The sequence below is a fragment of the Triticum aestivum genome, chromosome 7D, assembly GCF_018294505.1.
Source record: "Triticum aestivum cultivar Chinese Spring chromosome 7D, IWGSC CS RefSeq v2.1, whole genome shotgun sequence".
NCBI lineage: Eukaryota > Viridiplantae > Streptophyta > Magnoliopsida > Poales > Poaceae > Triticum > Triticum aestivum.
The window spans coordinates 492,386,675-492,412,245 of NC_057814.1; positions in this window are offsets into that span (position 1 = coordinate 492,386,675).

A 25,571-nucleotide genomic window follows, 5' to 3' on the forward strand; every position below is an offset into this window, starting at 1 on the left:
TGTTACCTTAGTTGCGATCTTGATCACATTTGTTGTGATGACGGTAAGTTTTCTCTAGTGTTTTGCTTAACAAATGCATACTTAGCTTCGTACATGCTTGTTAGCCCTATTATGCCACATACTTAGCTTATTTTCCCCAAAAGACGTACTTAGGTAATTATCCTTCAAAATGACATAATTAGCTTATTTAGTTCATTTATGACATAATTAGCTTATTCATTTAAAAAATGGCATAATAACCTTGGTTCTCTCATAAATGTCATATACTTAGCTTATTTTCCTCCAAAATGACATAATTACCTAAGTTAGATAAAAACGAGCTATATGTCATGGGGATTGACCACTGGTAGCCTCATCCATACCCCTTAGCATTTCAAGACATCGGGGCTAGCAAAGCCCCTCACCCCTTCTGGATACGTGGTCGGCTCCTTGGGCCAGCTGGGCCCAAGCAGTCGGCTCCCAGAAGACGATGAACACTCAGAGGGCTGCTTTGGGGGGAGGCCGGCTCCTAGCAGACGACCCCTCCTCCCCTCAGAGTCTGCACTCAATCACTACGACAAGACAGGGCGTGGCTACAAGGCCACCCACGCCCTCGAGTCCCGGAGGAGCGTGGCTACAGTGCGAGCTGACCAAGAGGTCATCCGCTTGCCCGGTGCGGTATTGTAGCCATGTGGCTCATGACATGGCCCTCGTCAGCAAGGGCCATGCTCCCACGACGGGCGGTTGGTACGGCCCGCAGGCAGCGGGCTCTACCTGTCCGTGAGCAACCAGAAGACTGCGCTCCCCAAGAAGGCGGCTCCGGGAGCGGGCCGGCTTCCAGCAGCCGGCCCTCCCCTCCCCTCGGAGTCCACGCTCATTTACTCCGATGAGACGGAGCATGGCTACAGTGTGCGCCGACCAGGCGGCTGTCAACCCACCGGGAAGCGGGACTGTAGCCATGCGACTCCTGACGAGGTCTCCGTCATCAAGTACGAAGCTACAACAAAAGGCAATCAGCATGGCCCGCAGGCGGTAGGCCCTACCTATCGGCCGGATCCTCGGCAGCTGGTGGGGCCCTCCAGAGGCGGGCCCCAGCAGCCGGCGGAGAACCCGGCGACCCTAGACACTGATGTCCAGGTCCTACACCCGTCCATATTACCATTGTACCCTTGGGCGATTGGCCTATGAAACCCCCCATGGCTCACCCATGCAAAGGGTTCAACCCTCATGCCCCCACACACACCATAGCTAGGAGAAGCAAGGTAGCAGCTCTGTCCTTCTTCCTCCTCTAGCAACACAACTCAAGGAGCAAGCTTGTAGCCACCATTTGATCATAGTCATCATGCGAAGACCCCGCAGAGCAGGACTAGGGGTGTTATCTCCCCGGAGAGCCCCGAACCTAGGTACGTCTCGTGTGCGATCGAGATCGCGCCCATTCCCGCTTCTAGGGCCTGACGGCGTCCTCTTGGCCCCATCCATGATAAGACACCCCTTGGCATCTGTCGTGAGATTACCACGATAGTTGGCGCCCACCATGGAGCCTAACGTGGTGTCGGCCGGAGGCATGTTCTGGACGGGAACCCTCTTCCTCTCCGGCGAGCACGTCGCGGCCGGCCTGATCAGCTAGCCCGGCGCGTCCGCTCGCGCTTGCACCAGCGCACCGCCCGACGCAGGAGCAGCCTGCCCCGCGAGCCGCCTTGTCGACCTCTTCGGCAAGGCTAGCCTCTCCCATGAGCCCGCCTCTGACGCAGAGGCCGCCGGCCCCATCGACTGCCTCACCGAGCTCTTCGAGGAGCTCACCGTCTCCAATGCGGCCTCCATCGACGGGTTCCCCACTGATGTGGTGGTCGTTGACAATCCACTCCCTCCTGTCGCCAGCGACGCAGATGCCAGCATTGTCGCAGAGGTGATGGTCACTGGCCACAGCAGGGACTCCGATGGGGCCGCCCAGGACCCGTTGCGAGCGGCCATGCAGGGTCTAGCCACTCCCGTTGCTGCCAACGCCGATGGGGCGACACCGGAGGCATTCCGTGTCACACTCCTTGATAGCGCCAACAAGATGGCGGCCATGAAGCGCCGCGCTGAGGCCAACCAACGCGAGATTGACCGCATCGCAGGCGGCACGCCGGCTGCTGGCAAGCCCAGCCGAGCTGACGCTGTTCGACAATGCGGCGCGGCCATAGCAAGCATGCTGGGGGCCGGATGCCCGATATACGCCACCCCAGCGCAAAACCTACGCGCCACCTAGGCGGCGGCAGAAGAACTCAAGCACCTGGAGGGCGACGAGTGGCGCAGCCAGATGGCACGCCTCCAGGAGCTCCTCGACGCTGCGAACACGCAGCAAGATGCGTGCAAACGCGGGGTGGAAGCCGGCAAGTAAGCCGACCCCCCCGGTCGCGAGCATGGAGCGACCTCACGGTCCCCAAGCGGCGGTGACTGCGGCCAGCGGAACCCGGAGCCGGCTGGTAGCCGCAGCCGGCACACCCGCCTGACGGTTGTCAACAGCCGGCAATTTCCTCCAAGAGCGGAGGACCGACGCCAGCAGGATGAGCGTCCGCCTCCCCCTCGCAGGGAGAGGCTGGCCTCTCCGGCGCCGGTAGACCACCCGACTCTCGAGGGCCGGCTAGGCCCCCGTGAAGGAGTCGGCGAGAATGATGGCCGCCACCGGATTGAGTGGCTAGCTCGGTCACTGGCAGTCGAGGAGGAGGACACAGTCGGCCCGGCCTGCTTCGGCCCCCGCATCCGCGACGAGCCCTTCCCCAAAGGGTTCTCGCTCCCCCGAGACACTCCCATGTATACCGGCTCCGTGAAGCCGGAGGATTGGCTGACCGACTATGCCATGACAGTCAGCATAGCAAACGGCAACAAGCGCGTTGCCATGAAGTATGTTCCACTCATGCTCCAGGGCACGTCCCGGACATGGTTGAACAACCTCAAACCCTACAGCGTCAACAGCTAGTTGGACTTCGCCGACGTCTTCGTCCGCAACTTCACCAGCACCTACAAGCGGCACCCAAGCCACGCCAGCTCTCCATGTGCGTTCAGGGTCCGGCCGAGTCCACCCGCGACTACATGATGCGCTGGGCCGAGCTGCATAACTCCTGCGAAGGGGTGCACGAGGTGTAGGCCATCGAGTACTTCACCGCTGGGTGCAGAGAGGGCACCCTGCTCAAGCACAAGCTTCTGTGCGATGAGCCGGCTACACTGGATGAGCTTCTGGTCATGGCGGACAAGTACGCCACTGCCGACTCCTCCATGAAGTCGGAGATCCGGGTTGACGCGTCTGGGAAGGTGCTCCCGCCGACTCCCCAAACGCCGGCTGGTGACTCCAACCGGCACCAACAGCCGAACGACAACAAGCGCAAGGCCCAGCAGCCGGCTACCAATAACCGGCAAGTGGCCACTGTCGAGGATCAGCAGCCGGCCGGGCAACCCGGCCCTAAGCGCTAGAAGGGTGGCAAGGGTGCCTGCCTGCCTGCCTTCTCCTTCGAGCAGGCCCACGACGCCCCATGCAAGTTCCACAGCAGCGCAAAGCCGTCCAACCACACCACCCGCCAGTGCAATTGGCTCACCCGTATCGCCAAGGGCGAGGGCTTGCGGCCTCCTCTAGCCGGCCCTGCGGCTCCGCCTCCTCAGCAGCAGGCGGCCCGCCCAGTCGACATGCTCCAAGATGAGTTCCCCGACGCCAATGCCACCTATGTCGTCTTCACCAGTGAAGCCGACGACAAGCACAACCAGCGCTAGCACCACCGCGAGGTGAATGCTGTCGCCTCAGAGGTCCCCCAATTCATGCACTGGTCCGAGAAGCCCATCACCTGGAGCCATGACGACCACCTGGCCGTGATGCCCTTGCTGGGCGCTTATGCAATGGTGCTGGACTCCACCTTCTCAACGGAGAGGCGGGCCTGCCGCTTCTCCCGGATCCTGATAGACGGCGGTAGCAGCATCAACATCCTCTACCGCGACACCATGGAGAAGTTGGGCATCAAGGAAAAGCAACTCCTGCCCAGTCAAACCGTGTTCCACGGCATTGTCCCCGGACTTTCCTGCTCTCCAATCGGCAAGATCAAGATTGATGTCCTGTTCGGCGACAGGACCCACTTCCACCGCGAGCCAATCTGGTTCGACGTGGTTGACCTGGACAGCCCCTACCACGCGCTCTTGGGCAGGCCTGCTCTAGCCAAATTCATGGCGGCACCGCACTATGGGTACCTGAAGATGAAGATGCCGGGTCCCAAGGGCATCATCACCATTGCCGGCGACTACCAGAAGTCGCTCACGTGCGCTGCTGCCAGCTCCCAGCTGGCCGAGTCCCTCGTCATCGCCGAAGAGAAGCGCCTCCTTGACCGGGATGTGGCAATGGCCAGCGAGCAGCCGGCCATACCATCCGACCCCAAGGACGCGGAGGCCCAGGGCTCCTTCCAGCCGGCCTAGGAAATGAAGAAGATCGCCTTGGACCCGGTGCACCCGGAGAGATTTGCTGTCGTGGGGTCTCACCTCGACAGCAAATAGGAAAGTGAGCTCGTCGACTTCCTCTGTGAGAATCGGGACATCTTTGCATGGTCTCCCAAAGACATGCCGGGTGTTCCGAGGGAGTACGCCGATCACAAGCTGCATGTGAGATCGGATGCAAAGCCAGTCATGCAACCCCTCCGCCGCCTATCAGAAGAGAATAGAAGGATCGTTAGTGAAGAAATCGCCGGCTTCATCATGGAAGTGTTCTACCCGGACAGGCTTGCCAACCCAGTCCTCGTTTTGAAGAAAAACAACAAGTGGCGCATGTGTATCGACTACACCAACCTCAACAAAGCCTGCCCCAAGGACCCTTTTTCCTTGCCCCGTATTGATCAGGCGATCGACTCCACGGTCGGCTGTGAGCTGCTATCCTTCTTGGACGCCTACTCCGGCTACCACTAGATCAAGATGGACCTAGCCGACCGGCTGAAGACCGCCTTCATCACACCATTCGGCGCCTTCTGCTACATCACCATGACGTTCGGTTTGAGGAATGCCGGCGCCACCTTTCAGTGTTGTATGAAGAAGTGCCTCCTCAAGCAACTCGGCAGAAACGCCCACGTCTATGTGGACGATATTGTGGTGAAGACGGAGAAGCGCGGCAACCTTTTGGAGGATCTCAAGGAGACCTTCGCCAACCTGCGCCGCTTTCAGATCAAGCTCAACTCGGAGAAGTGTGTCTTTGATACGTCTCCAACGTATCTACTTTTCCTAACGCTTTTCCTCTTGCTTTGGAGTCTAATTTGCATGATTTGGATGAAACTAACCCTGGTCTGACTCTGTTTTCAGCAGAACTACCATGGTGTTGTTTTTTGTGCAGAAATAAATTTCTCGGAATGGAATGAAACTTTGCGAGGATTTTTTATACCAATAAAGAGAATTTCTGGAGCCAAGAGTCACCTGAGGGGGGCACCTGGGTGGGGAAACCCACTATCGGTGTCAAAACCGGCGGATCTCGGGCAGGGGGTCCCGAACTGTGCGTCTAAGGTCGATGGTTACAGGAGACAGGGGACACGGTGTTTACCCAGGTTCGGGCCCTCTCTATGGAAGTAATACCCTACTTCCTGCTTGATTGATCTTGATGAATATGAGTATTACAAGAGTTGATCTACCACGAGACTAGAAGCCTAGCCTGTATGACTATGGTAATGAGTATGTCCTTTCCGGACTACACCCTCCGGTTTATATAGACACCGGGGGGATCTAGGGTTACATAGAGTCGGTTACATAAGAAGGAATCTTCGTAGTTGGTCGCCAAGCTTGCCTTCCACGCCAAGGAGATTCCTATCCGGACACGGGTACAGTCTTCGGCCTTCATGTCTTCACAGCCCACCAGTCCAGCCCATTGATAATTGGCCGGACGCCCGAGGACCCCTTAGTCCAGGACTCCTTCAGTAGCCCCTGAACCTGGCTTCAATGACGAGGAGTCCAGCGCGCAGATTGTCTTCGGCATTGCAAGGCGGGTTCCCCTCTTCCCAAACTCCAAGACAGTCTTCGGATGCGATGAGAATATCCGAACCTGTCACACACACCATACACAACCGTAGAGAGAATATAATTTTATACGAGTCCAATCTGCTGACAAATTTTTGTAACATGACATCACGTCCAACCGGTCATAATTCCGGACCGTCCTGTGTCCGCCGCTCCACGTCCCGAGACACGGTCGCTATTGGCACGTCTTGTCAAAGCAGAGATCATGCCCCTTATTGTGGGATTCTCATCAATGCGGGTATGGGTAACCCAACCGTGCCATTTACACAGCCCTTGGGAATAGGCGAGTTCTAAGGTGAGTGGGGAGGCATTCAACATTCACTGCCTTTATAAGGGGATAAGGATTCCCTCTTCCTCTCCCACGCCTTCTCTCTATCTCCGCCCTTCCAATCTTGAGCTCTAGCGCCCAAGTTCTCATCTCCTTTCCACTCGAGCTAGCACTCAACGATGTCCTGATCCGGAGGTCAGGGCAAGTGGATGGTCTCCTCCGTCAGGGAGGAGGACATTACTGAGCTTCGGGCGGCCGGATATTTGGCGAAGGAAATCGCCCACCGTCTTCCGGCCAAGGGACAAGTCGTCCCCACGCCGAAGCCCAACGAGAGGGTGGTATTCGTCCCTCATTTCTTCCGCGGACTAGGGTACCCACTCCACCCTTTCGTCCATGGGCTGATGTATTATTACGGGGTAGATTTCCACAATCTGTCCCCGAACTCCTTCCTCAACATCTCGGCGTTTATCGTTGTGTGTGAGGCCTTCCTCCGCATCCAACCCCACTTCGGGCTGTGGCTCAAAGTCTTCAACGTGAAGTCGAAGGTGGTGGATGGCCAGCACACAAAGTGCGGAGGAGCCATGGTGAGTAAGCTGTCCAACGTCTCCTGGCCGAAAGGCACTTTTGTGGATATAGTAAAGGAGTGGCAGAAACAGTGGTTCTACATCACAGAACCCCGCGGCACCACCTGGGCCGCAGCCACCGAATTCCGCTCCGGCGCTCCCATGCGACTCACCTCCTGGGTAGAGAAGAGTCCGAACTGGTGTTTGCCCGATGAGCTGATAGCGTTGCAGACGCGCGTCCAAAGCATGATAAACAAGGACGTCAAGCTTGTTGATGTAATCCAGGTGATGCTAGTTCGCTGGATCCTCCCGTGTCAGTGCAGAAGTCGCCCTCTGTGGGATTTTAATCCGAAGAAGCATCAAACCCTGGTGAGGCTCTTCGAAACCACCCACGAAGATGCCTGGAAGTTGCTCTTTAAGGGCAACGAGAAACCGCCAGCCACAGATTCAGACCGTGGGCACGACATTAAACACCCCGCCAGTGAGGTATGTTATTTTTAACGTATCCCCTACTTGTTTGTTTCGAGGATTATGTCTGAGCTTTTATCATTGCTCTTTCAGGACTGGATGGAGAGGGCGAAGCGGATCCAGTGTCTGGCTCCGCTTCCTGAAGAACCGGTCATCCCGCGCCTGGCAAAGATGCTGGTGCCGGCACCCTATAAGGCGCCAGAGAAGAAGGCCAAGAAAAAGGCCAAGGGGGCCAAAAGTGGCCCCCGTCGCAAGGGTACTTCGGACGTGACGTCCGAAGACGAAGAAGCCCATTCCTCCGTCCCTGAGGACGACGACGAGTAAGAGGAGGAGGAGGAGGAGGAGAAGAACCCTCCCCCTAAGGGGGGAAAGAAGAAAAGGGGGGCTTCCGCGCATCTGGAGGCGGAAACGCCCAAGAAGTGGAAGGGCGCGACCGCCAGGGACGTTGACAGCAGTCTGGAATGACACCCCCGCACTAAGCCCCATGCCGCATCGTAAGTACCATGACTCACGTATACTCGCATATCCGACCTTTCCTCTTTATCGTTTTGAAGTGGTTAATTGTGCTATTGCAGTCCGGCTCGCAACAGCATCCAGCGATCCTCATCTGGAGGTTCGTTGGATCCGGCAGAAATGCCAAGGATGACACCGAAGTGTTGTCTCGGAGGACCGCTCCGAGCTGGGGAGGGGCCGAGGACGCTGTCCAAGAGGCGCCACAAGGCGAGACCTCCGCTGCCGGACACATGGGGGATCGAATCCCCATGGAGACTGGCGAGGGGGGCCATATTCAGTTCGGCCCACAGCCGAATACAATTCCGGAGACCAATACAACTCCAGAATCAGGCGAGCAGCCTCTTTCGAAGGAGGGGGGTGCGCCAATTCCACCGGTTGTCCCTGTCCAACCAGGGGCACCGGATAACCTGATGGAGGCGCTACGAGGTGCCTCCATTGTGGACGAGCACCGTGTCCTTATGGGGACGGTGATCGAGAAGGTTCAGTCTGCCAAGAGCAGACTAAACGAGGCCTGCAACAACCTGTTGATAGGTTTTGAGGTAAGCGACGTAGAAAGAGAAAAACCCCATGCAGACAGTAGCCCCTAAGACACTGTCCGCTGTTCGGAAAGAGGGACCGGACGGAGGATTAGTCCTTTGTTGTAGGAGACTAACTTAATATGTATGAATAAGCAGGCGTCGCTATTGGCCGCAATCTCGCATGCTGCCGAAGTCTCTGAACTGAAGCAGAGGCTGGAGCGGACCGAGAACGAGCTCGGCGAGGTGAAGATTCGGCTCCAGGACAAGCAAGGTGAGTAACGACTTGCTGTGTATTCGGAAAGAATAAGTGGTGGTTATTGACCAGAGTGTCATAATATGTGTAGGGGCAGGGACCGAGATCGAGGCCCTGAAAAATGCCCTGGCCGTAGCCGAGGGGAAGGCTGTCCAGTAGCAAGCCGCCCGTAAGAAGCTCAAGGCCCGGGTTAGCAAGGTCCAGCAGGAGCTCCAGGACGTGGTGAAGAAGTGCGAAGCCTTGGAGCGCGAGGCGTCGGTTCAAGAGACCGAACTTACCAAGGCTCGCCAGAGCACGGAGACCGCAAGGAATGAGGCCCGGGACGCTCTCCAGGAGATCCAGGAGGCCAAGAAGATCGCAGCGGGTAAGGATTTTAGCATGCAAAGCAAGTATGCGGAGAGGAAGTACCTTTTACTAACCCGGATTTGGAGTTGCCCAGGGGCTTTTGTGGATTTACCATGCAGCGTGTCTGATGCTGCAGAGTTCTTCCGAGCCAGAGAAGGGAATTCCACGGAGAAGCTATTCTGGTCGCAGTATGCTGTGCCAGAACATCTGGTGCCCTTTGTCGATCAACTGAAGCAGTTGGTCGAGCTGCACAGGGTGGCTGAACTGGCCATGGAGGATTTAATAATCCGGCTGTGGCCAGCCGAAGCTATACCTAGCAGTTATTTTGGCATCGTGAAGCGGGTGGTGGAGGCCTGTCCGCGGCTAGACATCGTCAAGCGATCAGTCTGCATTGAAGGTGCCCGCATGGCCTTTGCCCGTTGCAAGATGTGGTGGGCGAAGATGGACACCGTCGAGGTGGCCAGAGGGCCTCCAGAGGGCAAGGAGCACCGCACACCCGAGCGATATTTTGCGGATGTCCTAGAAGGATCTCGACTTGCAGTAGCACAGTGCGGGCAGGACATTGTTTTCGAATGAATACACTCGTGTTTTGTCCTTGCCTTGTATGATAAAAACAAAGCTGGTTTGTAATATAATGTTTGTTATGTTTTAATTGTTTCCTCCTGTGCGGCCGTGTTGTATGAATCTGAGGGTTGGCCAGTCGTCGGCTTCTACCCTCACATAGGTAGTACGAAGGTGTTCGGGATGGAATCCAAACAATCTTTATCCAATTATATGGTCCTTGAAGGAGTTGTTTAGCGCAACGAACCAGTCAATCAGACTATGCGGCTTAAACACCCTCACTTAGCCATAGGAGTTTTATAATAAAACATGGGCGCAGCCCCTAGTATACGAACAAGAGTGCTGTCAGCGTCTGATCGGGAAGTACTGATCCTTCGCGGAATGCGGAAAAAATCTCCAACGATTTGTGACCTCCGAACAGCTGACCGGCTCTCGCCACATCATGGCAGTCAGTTTTTGGCTTTCTCTACTGAGGTGCTCATCCGGTTTAGACCAGGGCATAATCGTAGTAGTTCTCCCTTTACTACCCTGGCCGATGTAGCGGAACGTAGGGTAGCAAGCACAGGAGCCGGGCAACCCAACTATTGACCAAAGACATGATTCGGAGCCAATGCATATAATGCTAAATTCGGGGTGCCGAACTTATCTATGAGAAGTGTTCGGACTTTTTTGCCGTGTTATGGGGCGATGGGGAGACCCCGGCGAATATGAAACATGCCAAAGTGCACGGGTGCGAGAATATAAGTAAATTAATGGCAAAGGAAAACAGAAAAAGAGTAGAGGTAATATCTGGGGCCCCATGACTTGGGCCGTGAACTGTTTCCATTATAGTTGGGTTAATGCGTCAAAGCGCATTTATACAAATAGTGCGAGAAGCAACCGACTATTTAACATGCCGTAACCAAAGGAGAGCTGCATTTGGGTATTGAAAAACGGGTAGAGTGATCGTTGGATTGTCCTCTAGGGCTTCTCCTGTACGCCTGTGCTTCGTGCCATTCTGGTGTACTTGTCCTTGGACAGGACCAGCAATCGGGCCCTCGAAGGAGGCCTGTGTAAAACCTAACAAGGGAAAAGGAAATAGTGAAGGTATATGTGAGTCCGGGATCGGTCTAGCCGAACTGTGTATCACAAGCTAGCTGAGCCTTCGTCAATGCGCATGGAATTTTGAGTGCGTAATTATGTACGCGCGGTACGAGTGCCACTTCCTCGTCGGGACTGGGACGGAGGCCGAATTGCTAATCAAGCTCTTGACGAGCCGAGCTGTCCTGTTGCAGTGCAGTCCGGACCCTCTTAATGATGTCCCTGAGTGCTGCTTGAGGAGGCCGCTCTGTACCTCTGGTGCCAGGGCGGTGGTGTGCTCTTCTGTACGGAGGGAGCGTTCTGTGTTTCCATTGACTGTTATGACGCCGCGTGGACCGGGCATCTTGAGCTTGAGATAAGCATAGTGTGGTACCACGTTAAATCTTGCAAACGCGGTTCGTCCGAGCAGTGCGTGGTAGCCGCTGCGGAAGGGGACGATATCGAAGATTAGCTCTTCGCTTCGGAAGTTGTCCGAGGAACCAAAGACCACTGCCAGCGTGATTGAGCCCGTACAACGGGCCTCTACGCCTGGTATGACTCCTTTAAAGGTAGTCTTTGTGGGTTTGCTTCGTGAGGGATTAATGCCCATTTTGCACATTGTATCCTGATAGAGCAGGTTGAGGCTACTACCCCCGTCCATTATGACTCGTGTTAGGTGAAATCCGTCGATGATTGGGTCGAGGACCAGTGCGGCCGAACCGCCATGGCGGATACTAGTTGGATGATTTCGACGATGGAAGGTGATCGGGAATGACGATCACGGGTTGAATTTTGGGACAACTGGCTCTACCGCGTAGACGTCCCTGAGTGCGCGCTTGCGCTCCCTTTTGGGGATGTGTGTAGCGTATATCATGTTCACCGTTTTCACTTGAGGGGGAAATTTCTTATGCCCCCCAGTGTTCGGCTGCCGGGGCTCTTCGTCATCGTCCTCACTTTGTGATCCCTTTTCCTTGTTATCGGCATTTAACTTGCCAGCCTGTTTAAAAACCCAACAATCTCTGTTGGTATGATTGGCTTGTTTGTCTGGGGTGCCATGTATTTGGCACGGATGGTCGAGTATGCGGTCCAAGCTGGATGGTCCCTCACTATTCCTTTTGTAGGGCTTCTTCCGCTGACCGGACTTGGAGAAGTTGAATCCGGCGTTAACTATAGTGTCATCGGTGTTATCGCCATTGCTTCGGCGTTTGTGTCTGTTGTGCGGGAGCTTGCCAGTGCTGTTTTTGGCCTCGGAGGGGCCTGCCTCGCTGGCTGTGTTTTTACTACGAGCCAGCCAGCTATCCTCACCCGCGCAAAAGCGGGTCATGAGTGCCGTGAGGGCTGCCATGGATTTCGGCTTTTCTTGGCCGAGGTGGCGGGCGAGCCACTCGTCATGGATGCTGTTTTTGAAGGCCGCTAGGGCTTCGGCATCACGACAGTCAACGATCTGGTTCTTTTTGGTTAGGAACCTAGTCCAGAATTTTCTGGCAGATTCTCCAGGTTGTTGAACTATATTACTTAAGTCATCGGCGTCTGGTGGCCGGACACAAGTGCCTTGGAAGTTGTCAAGAAAAGCTTCTTCCAAGTCCTCCTAGCTGCCAATGAAATTTTCGGGCAGGCTATTTAACCAATGTCTAGCTGGTCCTTTCAGTTTTAGTGGGAGGTATTTGATGGCGTGGAGATCGTCTCCTCGGGCCATATGGATGTGGAGAATAAAATCTTTGATCCATACTGCGGGATCGGTTGTTCCGTCATATGATTCAATATTGACGGGCTTGAACCCCTCGGGGAATTCATGATCCAGTACTTCATCTATGAAGCAAAGAGGGTGTGCGGCGCCTCTATATCGGGCCGCGTCGTGGCGCACCTCCGATGAAGTCCGCCTGCGGTTATCGGCCCAGGCGTGACTAGGTTTGTCGCGTCCGAATAGGTAGCCGTCACCCCGAGTCAAAAAGCGTCCTCGCGATCCGTAGATTGATCTGGTGTGTCCCGCTCTATTGTCCAGGTCCTGCCGAAGGTCGTATGTATAGTCCCGAGCTGTTTTGTCTCTGTTTTTGTGAGGCGGTGGGGCGGGCTGCTGTTCGACATGAGTTGCCGTTTTGTCCCGACTGTGGGGTGGTCGGTCCGCCGCACTGTCTCGACCTCGCGGTGGTCGTTCCGCATTACGCGGGGGAGGTATGGCTCCGGCGCCTCCTCATCGAACTGAGGTAGCAGTATGCGCTTCGGGTAACTCTTGGCTGGACGCTTGAGGCCGTATTCTTCGGCTGCCAGGACATCAGTCCATCTGTCGATGAGTAGGTCTTGATCAGCTTGAAGCTGCTGCTACTTCTGCTTCAGGCTTCTTGCAGTGGCTATTAGCTGGCGCTTGAAGCACTCCTGCTCGAGGGGTGCCTCAGGCACGATGAAATCCTCTCTGCCGAGGCTCTCGTCCTCCTTGGAGAGAGGACGATAGCTATCGTCATCCGGCTCATTGGGCATGGCCTGTTTATCAGGGTTAACTTGCCCGTTGTCTTGTTCCTCCTGTTCGGATGTTGCTCCAATAGGGTCTTCATTGTTTTCGGTGTCGTCTGGAGTACTATTTTCTCCGATGCCAGTGTTGCTATCTTTCAACCGACGTGACTTAGAACGGCGTTTAGGGCGCCGGCGCTTGGACTGTGTCTCAGGAGGTTTATTGTCAACTGGATCTTCTTTGTCATCGTCATCATCTTTTTTAGGTGTATCAACCATGTACACATCGTATGAGGAAGTGGTCGTCCATCGCCCAGTAAATGGCGGGTTTTGACCCTGCTCCTCATCGTCATCGTCGTCCATGCTGTCGATGTCTTTGGAGCCGTAATCAAGCATGCCGGTTAAGTCCTCGACAGTGGCTATGAAGTGGGTGGCGGGTGGGAAGAAAAATTCTCCGTCGTTAGCCCCTAGTTCGAACCGGACATAGTTCGGCTGTGAGTCCCCCACCAAGGACAGGTTTTTCAACGAGTTTAGCACGTTGCCCAGGGGCGAGTGTTGGAAGATGTCCGCAGTGCCGAATTCGAAAATCGATAACCGATCCAGCTCGGTGTCCGCAGGCGTCAGTGGTTCGGAACTTATAGCCAGAGACGAGTCCGGAGTTCCGTTGACGCAAATATTGCAAGGTGTCGAGTCTGAGTGTGGCTCCAACGCCGCGGACTCTGTGGCCTCGGATGGCGCAATCTGCTCCGGATTTAAGGCCGTTGCAGCAACAGGAACCATCTCCTGGATGTGGTCCGATGACAGATTTAAGTCATGTTCATCGGAGCGAGGGGGAGCGATCGCCGTGGTCTAAAATCCGTCGATGATCAAGTCTCCACGGATGTCTGCGACATAGTTCAAGCTTCCGAATCTGACCTGATGGCAAGGGGCGTAGCTGTCGATCTTCTCCAGATGGCCAAGCAAGTTGGCCCGCAGTACGAAGCCGCCGAATACGAAGATCTGTCCGGGGAGGAAGGTTCCTCCTTGGACAGCGTCACTATTGACGATTGAAGGGGCCATCGAACCTTTCGTCAACGGCACGGTGGAACTCTCAATGAAAGCACCAATGTCGGTGTCAAAACCGGCGGATATCGGGTAGGGGGTCCCGAACTCTGCGTCTAAGGTCGATGGTTACAGGAGACAGGGGACACGATGTTTAGCTAGGTTCGGGCCCTCTCTATGGAGGTAATACCCTACTTCCTGCTTGATTTATCTTGATGAATATGAGTATTACAAGAGTTGATCTACCACGAGATCGTAATGGCTAAACCCTAGAAGCCTAGCCTGTATGACTATGGTAATGAGTATGTCCTTTCCGGACTACACCCTCCGATTTATATAGACACCGGGGGGGATCTAGTGTTACATAGAGTCAGTTATATAAGAAGGAATCTTCATAGTTGGTCGCCAAGCTTTCCTTCCATGCCAAGGAGAGTCCTATCCAGACATGGGTACAGTCTTCGGCCTTCATGTCTTCACAGCCCACCGGTCCGGCCCATTGATAATAGGCCGGACGCCCGAGGACCCCTTAGTCCAGGACTCCCTCACCCACCAGGGCGCGCCTGCCCCCCCAGGCGCACACAGGTGGGTTGTCCCCACTTGGTGGCCCCGCAGACCCTGAAACCGACGCTATAAAATCCTATTTTTCTAGAAAAAATCAGGGAGAAAGAATTATCGCGATCCCCGAGACGGAGCTGCCGTCGCCTCCTGTTCTTCATCGGGAGGCCAGATCTGGAGTCCGTTTGGGGCTCCGGAGAGGGGGATCTTTGTTCTTTGTCATCACCAACCCTTCTCCATCACCAATTCCATGATGCTCCCCACTGTGAGTGAGTAATTCCTTCGTAGCTAGGCTCCCTGGTCGGTGAAGAGTTGGATGAGATTCATCATGTAATCGAGTTAGTTTTGATAGGGCTTGATCCCTAGTATCCACTCTATTCTGAGATTGATGTTGCTATGAGTTTGCCATGCTTAATGCTTGTCACTTTGGGCCCGGGTGCCATGATTTCAGATCTGAACCGTTTGTGTTATTACCATTATATCCATGTTCTAGATCCGATCTTGCAAGTTATAGTCACCTACTACGTGTTATGATCTGGCAACCCCGGAGTGACAATAGTTGGGACCACTCCCGGTGATGACCGTAGTTTGAGGAGTTCATGTATTCACCTTGTGTTAATGCGTAGTTCCGGTTCTCTATTAAAAGGAGGCCTTAATATCCCTTAGTTTCCAATTGGATCCCGCTGCCACGGGAGGGTAGGACAAAAGATGTCATGCAAGTTCTTTCCATAAGCACGTATGACTATTTACGGAATACACGCCTACAATATATTTATGAACTAGAGCTAGTGCCATATCACCCTAGGTTATGACTGTCACATGATGAATATCATCCAAAAAATTACCGATCCAATGCCTACGAATTTATCTTATATTGTTCTTGCTAAGTTACTACTGCTATCGTCACTGTTGCACTTGTCACAAAACTACTGCTATCACTGTTACCGTTACTATTGCTGCTGCTACTATTATCAAAACTATCACACTACTTTGCTACTGATCACTTTGCTGCAGATAATTAATCTCCAGGTGTGGTTGAATTGACAACTCAGCTGCTAATACTTGCAAATATTCTTTGGCCCCCCTTGTGCCGAATCTATAAATTTGGGTTGAATACTCTACCCTCGAAAACTGTTGCGATCCCCTATACTTGTGGGTTATCAGTCTTCGGAGTACCAGCCGACCAGCTCCTTGGCTTCCTTGTTTCTGAGTGCGGGATCGAGTGCAACCCCGTGAAGATCAAGGCCATCGAGCGAATGAAGAAGCCGACCCGGTTGCGAGACGTCCAGAAGTTCACCGGGTGCCTAGCATCCCTCAGCCGGTTCATCAGCCGGCTGGGTGAGAAGGCCCTACCCTTGTACCAGTTGATGAAGAAGACCACATGCTTCGAGTGGACTGACCAGGCGGACGAGGCCTTCCTCCAGCCCAAGCGCATGCTGTCCACGCCACCTGTTCTGGCCCCTCCGGCTGCTAAAGAGCCCATGTTCCTCTACATCGCAGCTACCAGCCGAGTCGTCAGCACCATGATCATTGTCGAGCGCCCAGAAGATGGCAAGGCCTAGCCGGTCCAGAGGCTGGTCTACTACCTGTGCGAGGTGCTGTTCGCCTCTAAGAAGAACTACCCCCACTATCAGAAGATGTGCTACGGCGTGTACTTCGCTGCCAAGAAGCTGAAGCAGTACTTTCAGGAGCACACCATCACGGTCGTCTGCACTGCCCCCCTTGCCGAGATCATGGGAAACAGAGACGCCTCAAGCCGGGTGGCCAAGTGGGCCATTGAGCTAGCTCCCCACACCATCCTCCACCAGCCCCGCACCGCCATCAAGTCCCAAGCGCTGGCCGACTTCCTAGTCGACTGGGCCGAGACCCAGTACCTACCGCGAGCGCCGGATTCCACTCATTGGCGGATGCACTTTGATGGCTCGAAGATGCGCACCGGTTTGGGAGTCGGCATCGTCCTCACCTCTCCCAAAGGCGACAAGCTCAAGTACACGCTGCAGATCCACTTTGCCGCCTCCAACAACATGGCCGAGTACGAGGCACTCATCCACGGGCTCCAGCTAGCCAAGGAGATCGGCATCCGCCGGATTCTGTGCTATGGCGACTCGGACTTGGTGGTCCAATAGTCTTCCGGCGACTGGGACGCCAAGGACGCCAACATGGAGAGCTACCGGTTCCTCGTCCAACAGATTAGTGGGCACTTCGACGGGTGCAAGTTCCTCCATGTGCCACGGGCCGACAATGAAGCAGTTGACGCCCTGGCACAGATCGGCTCCACCCGGCAGGCCATACCAGCCAGCGTCTCCCCCGAGTGCACGCGCAAGCCGTCCATCAAGCCTTCGCCGGAATCAGAGTCCATCTTCGTGCCGGCTGACCCTGGAGCAGCCGGATCCGGCTCGAGGACTTTAGTAGCCGGCCCGAGGACTTCCGCAGGCGGCCTGGGGGCTGCAACACCCAAACCCGGCCCAGGGACTTCAACGACGCAACAAGCAGCGGCCAGCTCCGACCCGCCGCCTCCCAACCCGGCCACCCTGGTACCGGTTGTTGTCATGACGGTGGTAGAAGCTCCATCTTGGGCGCATCCCATCCTCAACTTTCTAGTGAGCCAAGAGCTACCAGCCGACAAGATCTTGGCCCGGCAGGTGCAACGCCGGGCGACAACATACACGATAGTCAACAGAGAGCTCGTTAGGCGCAGTGTGAATGGTCTCTTCTAGCGCTGCGTACAGCCAGAGAAGGGCATTTCTATCCTCAGGGATATTCATCAAGGCGAATGTGGCCACCATGCCGCCTCCAGAGCCCTTGTTGCCAAAGCTTTCCGCCATGGCTTTTTCTGGCCGACTGCTTTGGACGACACCAAGGAGTTGGTCCGCAAGTGCAAGGGGTGCCAGCGCTTCAGCTCCAAGCAACACCTGTCGGCCTCGACACTCAAGACCATCCCCCTCACTTGGCCATTTGCCATGTGAGGGTTGGACATGGTGGGCCCATTCAAGACAGCACGCGGCGGCATGACCCATCTGCTGGTTGCCGTGGACAAATTCACAGTGGATTGAGGCGAAGCCAATCAAGAACTGAATGGTCCGACTGCCATCACATTCATTGCGGATATCACCATTCGGTATGGCATCCCGCACAGCATAATCACCAACAACGGCACGAACTTCGCCAAAGGCGCCTTGGCCCATTTCTGCGCGACGCAGGGCATCCGACTGGACCTCGCGTCCGTTGCCCATCCGCAGTCAAACGGCCAGGTGGAGCGAGCAAACGGCCTCATCCTATCCGGCATCAAGCCCCGGTTGGTCGAGCGTCTGGAGCGCTCGGCCGGCTACTAGATCAAGGAGCTGCCGGCTGTCCTTTGGAGTCTCTGGACTACGCCGAACCGATCAACCGGCTTCACACCCTTCTTCCTCGTGTACGGTGCCGAGGCTGTCATCCCAACTGACATTGGGTTCGACTCGCCTCGTGTCACCATGTACACGGAGGCAGAAGCCAAGGAGGCACGAGAAGACGTCATCGATTTGCTAGAAGAGGCCTGGCTGCTAGCACTTAGCCGGACCGCCATCTACCAGCAGAGCCTGCGTCACTACCACAACAAGAAGATCAAGCCGCGTGCTTTCCGTGAGGGCGACCTTGTGCTCCGGCTGATCCAGCAAACAGCCGGCCAGCACAAGCTCTCGGCTCCTTGGGAGGGTCCTTTCATCATCAGCAAGGCCCTGGGCAATGACTCCTACTACCTCATCGACGCACAAAAGCCCAGGGCTCGCAAGAGGGACAATGCCGGCCAAGAGACGGAGCATCCGTGGAATGCGAACCTTCTCCGCCCATTTTACAGTTGATGCAGTGTATGTACCACGCTACCTTTTGTATTAAGAAAAGACAACAGGTCCCCCGAGGCGCACTCGGGGGCTGCCTTTTTATCTACATGATAAGCTTCGCCTATGAATGTGTTCTTTCATTCTTCCGCCCTGTCCGGGTCCGGTCAGCCGGCCTGGGAGCTCGCCGCCTTGACCTAAGTTGGCACCACCCGAAGTCGGCTAAGTAGTGTGCCGACGCCAAAGCCCTCTCTTCACCTCAGCTACAGCTCACAGCGCGACTGTCCGGCTGGCAAGAGCTAAAGGCTAGAAACGCTTTCCACACTAAAAACGACTAAGGAAGAATGCCAATATAGGCCAAGTTGGCTCCTCGCCTCACCCGTCCGGCTACCGAGCAGCTGGCCGGCCGGCTTCTCGCTCGACTAGCTACGCTCTATGCGGCTAAAGTAACTTGCCTATTCTAAACGGCCAAGTCCCTGACCCGGCCACAGACCGCAGCGCGACTGTCCGGTTGGCAGGGCGGCGGCCAGATGAACACGGCAAAATAAAAAGCCAAGAAAAGCAAAGGCAAAACCGAGCCAGAGCCCGGCAAAGACACAAGCATGTGAAAATAAATTATTTACATTGCAAAAGGCCCAAGGCCAGCATTCATCAGAGTTTTGAAATACACCCTAGTGGGTGGAACTATGCATGTTTAATTTGTTCTTAACTACAAGACAGAGAAGTTAAGAAGATAAAAGACCGCCTAGGCCGAAGTTTGCGGCGGGCTGCTCGGACAGGTCGGCGGTGGCTGAGGCACCGGCTGGTGGGGCTTCCGGCTGGCGGGGCTCGGCCTGGTCGGCGTCGGCGGCAGTTGACGTGGTCTCCCGCGGATCCCTGGCTGAGGCTGGGTCGGGCTGAGTCCGGCTGGTTGCTCCGCCGTCTGATGCGACGTCATTGCCTTCCTCGTCCTCGCTCTCCTCCGTGCCTTCATCGCTGGAGGCGATCTCCTCCACCGGGTCCTCCCCCTCGTCCGGGTTCAGCCCAAACCAAGAGGGCAGCAGCTCAGTGCCGTCTTCCGCCCGCTCCGGGATGAAGACGCCAACGTCGCCGTAGTAGGCAAGAACGGCCGCACGCTTGACGATCGCCTCGGGTGCCGCCTCCAACTCCGGGCCCGCCTCCTGGCGGAACGTAGCTAGCTGGTCCAAGTTCATGCCAGGGTACCACGCCTTGACGAATTCCGGCGTTGCCCTGAAGCCAGCCCGTGCCGCGACACCCTTCCAGGCTTCGAGCCGCTCGGCCGCTATCGGATGTGGGGTTCCGGCAAACCCTTAAGGTTCGAACACTGGGGTGCGCGCGAAGTCTTTCCCTCCTACCGATCTACGCCCTAGCTCGCTAAGATCTTGCGGACGAACTCGACGAACTCACGGCACGGAAAGACACGCGATTTATACTAGTTCGGGCCACCGTTGTGGTGTAATACCCTACTCCAGTGTGGTGGTGGTGGATTGCCTCTTGGACTGATGATGAATAGTACAGAGGGAAGAACAGCCTCCTGAGGTTGAGGTGTTCTTGTGCTTGGTGTCTTAGCAGGTGAGAGCTGGATGAACTGCTCGATCCCCCCTACTGTGGTGGCTAGCTCTACTTATATAGGCCCTGGTCCTCTTCCCAAATATTGAGCGGGAAGGGAGCCGACAACGGCGGGCAAATTTAAAGGGGGACAGCTAGTACAAGCTATCCTGACAAAAGTGGTCTTCCCCTGCAAAAGGCTCTGGTGGTGACGCCGTCTTGGGCTCCACGACGACCTCCGTCTTCCCGTCCTTCTGGTCTTGGTCTCGTTGCACCGATATAGCAACCTTTGCCTGATGCCTCGGTACTCCTCGCCTGCGCCTGCTTCCTTAGCACCAAAGAGGAATCAAGGATGCTGCGCGCGCTGGCGCCTGCCTGGCGCCCGCCTGGTGTCGATCATCATGGCTCACGTCACGAGAGCCTCGTGAGGTTTGCCCCGCCTTGATATCTCCGCTCCTCGTGAGCCTGCCTGACTAGGCCACTCCTGAGGAGGTCTTGCGTCGTCCGCCTCGCGAGGCCTGGCCCCTCGCGAGGGTCTTGGATGCCTTGTTGATGAAGATGGGCCGTACGGCCTGCTGGCTTAGCCACACCGTGGGCCGCAGGCAGGCAAGTCTGTGGACCCCTGTTCCCAGAACGCCGACAGTAGCCCCCGGGCCCAAGGTGCACTCGGGCTTGGCTTCGCGGCGAAGCCAAGGGTCAAGTACGGAGCACCGCGGGCCCCAAAAGTCTGCGGCCTCGGTTAACACGTGGCGGTTGATTGGACGTGGGCGTCTCCACTTCCCCATGCTGCCTCGACAACTGCTTGACCTGACAAAATGCTGGTGCAAGCAGCACTTGCCTTCATTGCTTCTTCCTCGCCTCGCTTCAGATCCCCTTTCTCGCTCCTCGCAACCGCTACTTCCAGATCCATTCAAATCTCATCCTGCATCTGCGATCCATGGCGCCGCGCAAAGTCAGCACTTCCTCAGCACCGGCTTGGTATGAGCCGGCCCTTGAGGCGCCCACCGTCACGGAGAAGAGCCTCGCCTCCGTGCGCCTGCTGACGGCGGGTGAGAGCAATGAGTGGGGGGAGACCGAGCTCCGGCTTGCCTCCGACGTGCCGGAGCCTGAGGAAAGCACCTTCTTCCCCTTCTTCTCGAGCAGTGTTGCTGTCGGGTTGGTTCCTCCCTTCTCCGATTTCTTTTATGAAGTCCTTGACCACTACGGGCTGCAGGCGTTGCATCTCCATCCCAACTCTGTCCTCCTCCTGTCCATCTTCGCCTACTACTATGAGGCGTACCTGGGCGTGATGCCATCCGTGGCGCTCCTGCGCCATTTCTTCTTCCTCCGTGTCAGCGAGGGGCACATCTACGGATGCGCTAACTTCATCGCATCCGGCAAGGCCAACTCGATCTCGAGCACCGGGAAGAGGGCCGACAACATTCGATCCAAATGGGTCATGATGGACGCCAAGCGCGCCGATCCGCATCTGGTGTTGCCTACGGTGGCGCCCTCTTCCAACGGGGGTGGCCCAAGGCAGAGCTTGTCGATGAGCGGGCATCGTTAGTGTTGGGGCAGATGATGACCGATTTGAAGCCAGGCAACGCGAGGGCGGCCAAGGTGACGGGGATCATGCTCCTGAGGGAGTTCTTGACGCTGCGAGTTGCCCCGCTCCAGGTGCGCGCACGCCCCCTGTGGGAGCTTGAAGAAGAGGGAAACAAGACCCGCCTGAGGCCGGGGGCCCTGCGTGACGATGAATTGGCCGCTGTTCTGCGCCTCATAGTTAGGGACAACCAGGAGTACCCACCAAGCGCCTTCGTTCCCCTGTTCCAACGCAGGGACCGGGAGGAATTCGTCGCCTCCAGGCTGACCTTTGACGCGCACGGGCTAGTGCCGCCGGCGCTCCCGGGGGCTCCTGCGGCGCCAAAACTGGTGGAGGTGTCCTCTGACAAGTCCCGTGGGGAGGGGGAAGAGGAGGTGGACTCGGAGAAGACTCTTGAAGAGGTGGGGGAGACTTCCCCTCTAAGCAAGGCCGAGATCCTCCACGCTCTTCCTGACGATGCCGAGGCCGACGCCCGCCAGGAGGAGAGGGAGCAGCCCCTCATCCCGACAAAGGGTAGATCGTCGCTGGTGCCTCGCGATGCCGCCTCTGTCCCGACACCTTCTAGGGCTGGCTCCGGCTCTGCTTCCGCACCGCCTGCCGCCGCCGAAACCCGAACGCCTGCTCCTCAGGTCCTGATGCTGTCAGGCTTCAAGCTCCCCAAGCGGAAGTATGTTACGGTGGATTAGTAAGTGCCTTAAGCTTCACCTTGTCCTTGTTTGTACTCGTCATTTCCTGATGCTCGCCCTTGGTTGATCAGGCCGACGTCTTCGGCAAAGAGGAGGAAGGAGGATGCGGCGGCCGTGCCTCCCTCCGCAGAGAAAGGAGGTAGCAGCGCCCGCACCTCCCCAGCCCGGTCTTTCTCGCCGGGCCAAGAGGAACATCGCCGCGTGGAATCAGCCCCCATGGCCCCGCTGGCTCCGGAAGTGCCGACGCCTGGTGCGGCTGATGAGGTCCCAGCTGCTCCGGAACACGTGATCTCCCAGGCCTGGTGACGATGTCACCTCCTCCCACTGCTGCGCCTCCACTCCTTGGTTCTTCCGCTCCCGTTGCTGTTCTGGAACATGCTCTTTCGGAGATGACCCACTTGCAGGCAGATCTCCTGGGTGCGGACCCACGCCTAGTGGCCGGGCGCCTGGAGCTGGCCTCTGGCTGGCTTCACTCTGACCTGGCGGTTCACGCGGTGCTGGGCCAGGCTGCTGCGGCTTCCGAGAAGGAGAAGCAAAGTGCTGCCAGCGCTGCAGCCGATCATGAGACGGCGCTGAAAGACGCCAAGGCCGCCCGTGACCGCTGCCAAGTGCTGGAGGGCGAGTTGCAGAGCCTGCGCGACAAGCACACCAAAGAAGCACGCTGCCGCCAAGCGAAGGAGGAGGAGGTGAAGGCCCGAGAGGACGCCGTCAAGAACCATGATGCTGAGCTGGCAGAGTTGGGGAAGGCACAGGCCGCCGAGCGCAACCGGTTGGAAGAGTTGGAGCGGAAGATGGGGGCGAGGGAAGCCGATCTTGATGCCAAGGCGCGAGTCCTGGCCGAAGACCGCGTGGCCTTCGCCGATCTCGAGAAGAGATCTCGCAAGGCGCTGAAGACGCTCTACGAGCACAACCTGGAGAAGTTGCTGGCCACCGACGAGGACGGCCCCGCCCGGTTGCTTCCTCTCTTGGTGAAGGCGCTCGAGAAAGTCGTTCATGGCGTCGGTCCTATGGCGGAGGCAGAGGCTCGCGTCCTATCTTCAGCTGCATTGACCCGCATTTTCAGCCACTTGCACCTTCGCGACCCCAACGCTTGCCTTGACGAGCTGCTGGAGCCTGTGGCTGAAGATCAATGCGAGGCCGCCGCCGCAGCCGTACAAGGTCAAGTGGAGGCCTTGCTGAAGAAGTTCCGCGGCTTTGTCTCCGCTCCTCTGTCCGGCGATGTCGCCAATCCTGCAGCTAGTGGTGAAGGTGAAGGCAACGTCGCTCACGAATTAGCACCTTCCGCAGGTGATGGCGGCGCCCGGGGGTGACCTGCGGCTATTCTCCCATTTCGTTCCCGCGACATGCATTAGGCCTCGTGGAGACGTTTAGACTTTTCATTTGATATCGTGAGGACAATGTGTTTGTAATATTTGCTTCGAGATTTTGCGATTTCCTTCCTATTTGCTTTGCGTTCTGCGTCGGCAGAGCCCGACCCCGCGCATACCTCAACCACCATTGGGCCAATCGGAGACCAGGACGGACCAAGGAGTGAGGGGCTACGTGACCAGTTAGGCTCCTGAGTCGCGATGCTCAGGAGTCCCCCTTGACGCGCAAACAGCTTATAGGGAGAGTTCGCGAGGATAGATTAATGTTCTACGTCGGCAGAGCCCGGCCCCGCGCATACCTCAACCGCCATTGGGCCGACCGGAGACCAGGACGGACCAAGGAGTGAGGGGCTACGTGACCAGTTAGGCTCCTGAGTCGTGATGCTCAGGAGTCCCCCTTGACGTGCAAACAATTTCCATACCTGCCCTCGCCGAGGCCTCGGGAGGGGCGCGCGACGCCCAGGTCCGGGAGACCTGGTTGGGTGGCGTGCGCTTGGGTGTGACCCGAGCGCAGCCCCCGTGCCCAGCCCCCTCGCGCGGCTCTCCCGAGGGGAGGCATTGCGGTGAGGCTGGACGCTGAGCTCTGGGCTCCCTGAGGTTGGTACGACCGTGGGGCCGCCCTCAGTTGTTTATCACCAGCGCGGAGCATAGTGCTTCCGCTTGTGCACGGGCATAGCCGCTCCTCGGCAGTGTCGACGACCAGCATGGAGCATGGTGCTTCAACTTGTGCGTGGGATGGGGGGCCCCCTCCGGGAGGAGCCCCCGGGGCGTGTACAGCCCCGCCCTGACACGTGGCTTGCACGGCAGGGCTGCGAGGTGTATCTGGGCACTCGTGAGCCAGCGCGGGACTCACGAGGCCCTACCTCAAGACGGGTTGCGCCTGGTCTTGAGTCTTGGTGACTGTGTGTTCCTGCAAGGCGGTTAGGTGCAAGCACTCTACGTCCTCAGGTCCCGGACCTCGAGCGAGCTCAGCCGCCGCTGGTATGCCAGGTCGCGATGCCGTGGTCAAGGCCAGGGGGTGAGGGCTGGAGAGCCAGTAAGAGCTCCTGAGTTGCGATGCTCAGGAGCCCCCCTTTTAACGCGCAAGCGAATTGCACAGGATGAACGGACCCGTGGCGGGTGGCGATCGAGCAGGCGATGACCGTAGGCACGTTAAGCATGGAGAGTAGATCACCTTGGGTAAATGCAGGAAGATACATGCCACTGAGTCCGGCCCGAGCGGCTTGGGGATGATGCAGCCCGAGGGGCGCCCCCAGCAAGGTAAGCCAAAGACATAAACAAAGGGATACATGCCAGAGGGACGGACCCATGTGGCCTGGGAATGATGCAGCCCGAGGGGCGCTCCCAGCTAAACGAGCTTGGAAGATGTCACCTGGTTCTGTAGATGAAGTAGAGTTGGTGCAGCTGAAGGCGTGCGTTGAAGGAATGACTCTTCACGAGCCACCGGAGTTCTGAGCCAAGGGAGGCTCTGGGGGCTCGGGAGGTTCCCTGAAGACCGTCTCCATCTCTTCCAGGACGGCATGGTACCTGGCCTACTGAGCCGCCAGGACACGCCCCATGTTGCACTGATAGGCTGACGCCACGCTCGGCAAGCCGAAGGGCATGCGAACGTAGCTGTGTGGCGGGCCCTCGCAGTGGCCCACACGCGAAGGCCAGAAGCGCTCCTGAGATGCGGCCCTATTGAGCCCTGGGACGTCGATGCAGACACGCAGCCCAGCATCCTCGCCTGGATGGGGAGCTGCGCCTCGTGAGCGGCCATCGCCGCGCATGGCTCTTGCGTCTTGCAGTTCCTGAGTGGTCTTGGTGATGAACTCCTGAGTGGTGGGCACTCCTTGCCCTGTGCTCTCCTGAGGGACACGTGCCGCGAAGCACGCCTCCAAGTGGTGCCCAAGCGCCTCCCTCGTGAGGTTGGCAAGGTCTGAGGCCCTCCAGAAGAGAGCGCCCGAGCCCAGCCCGAGGAGGGCGCTGAGCGCGCCTTCCTATGCGATGGAGGGAGGCG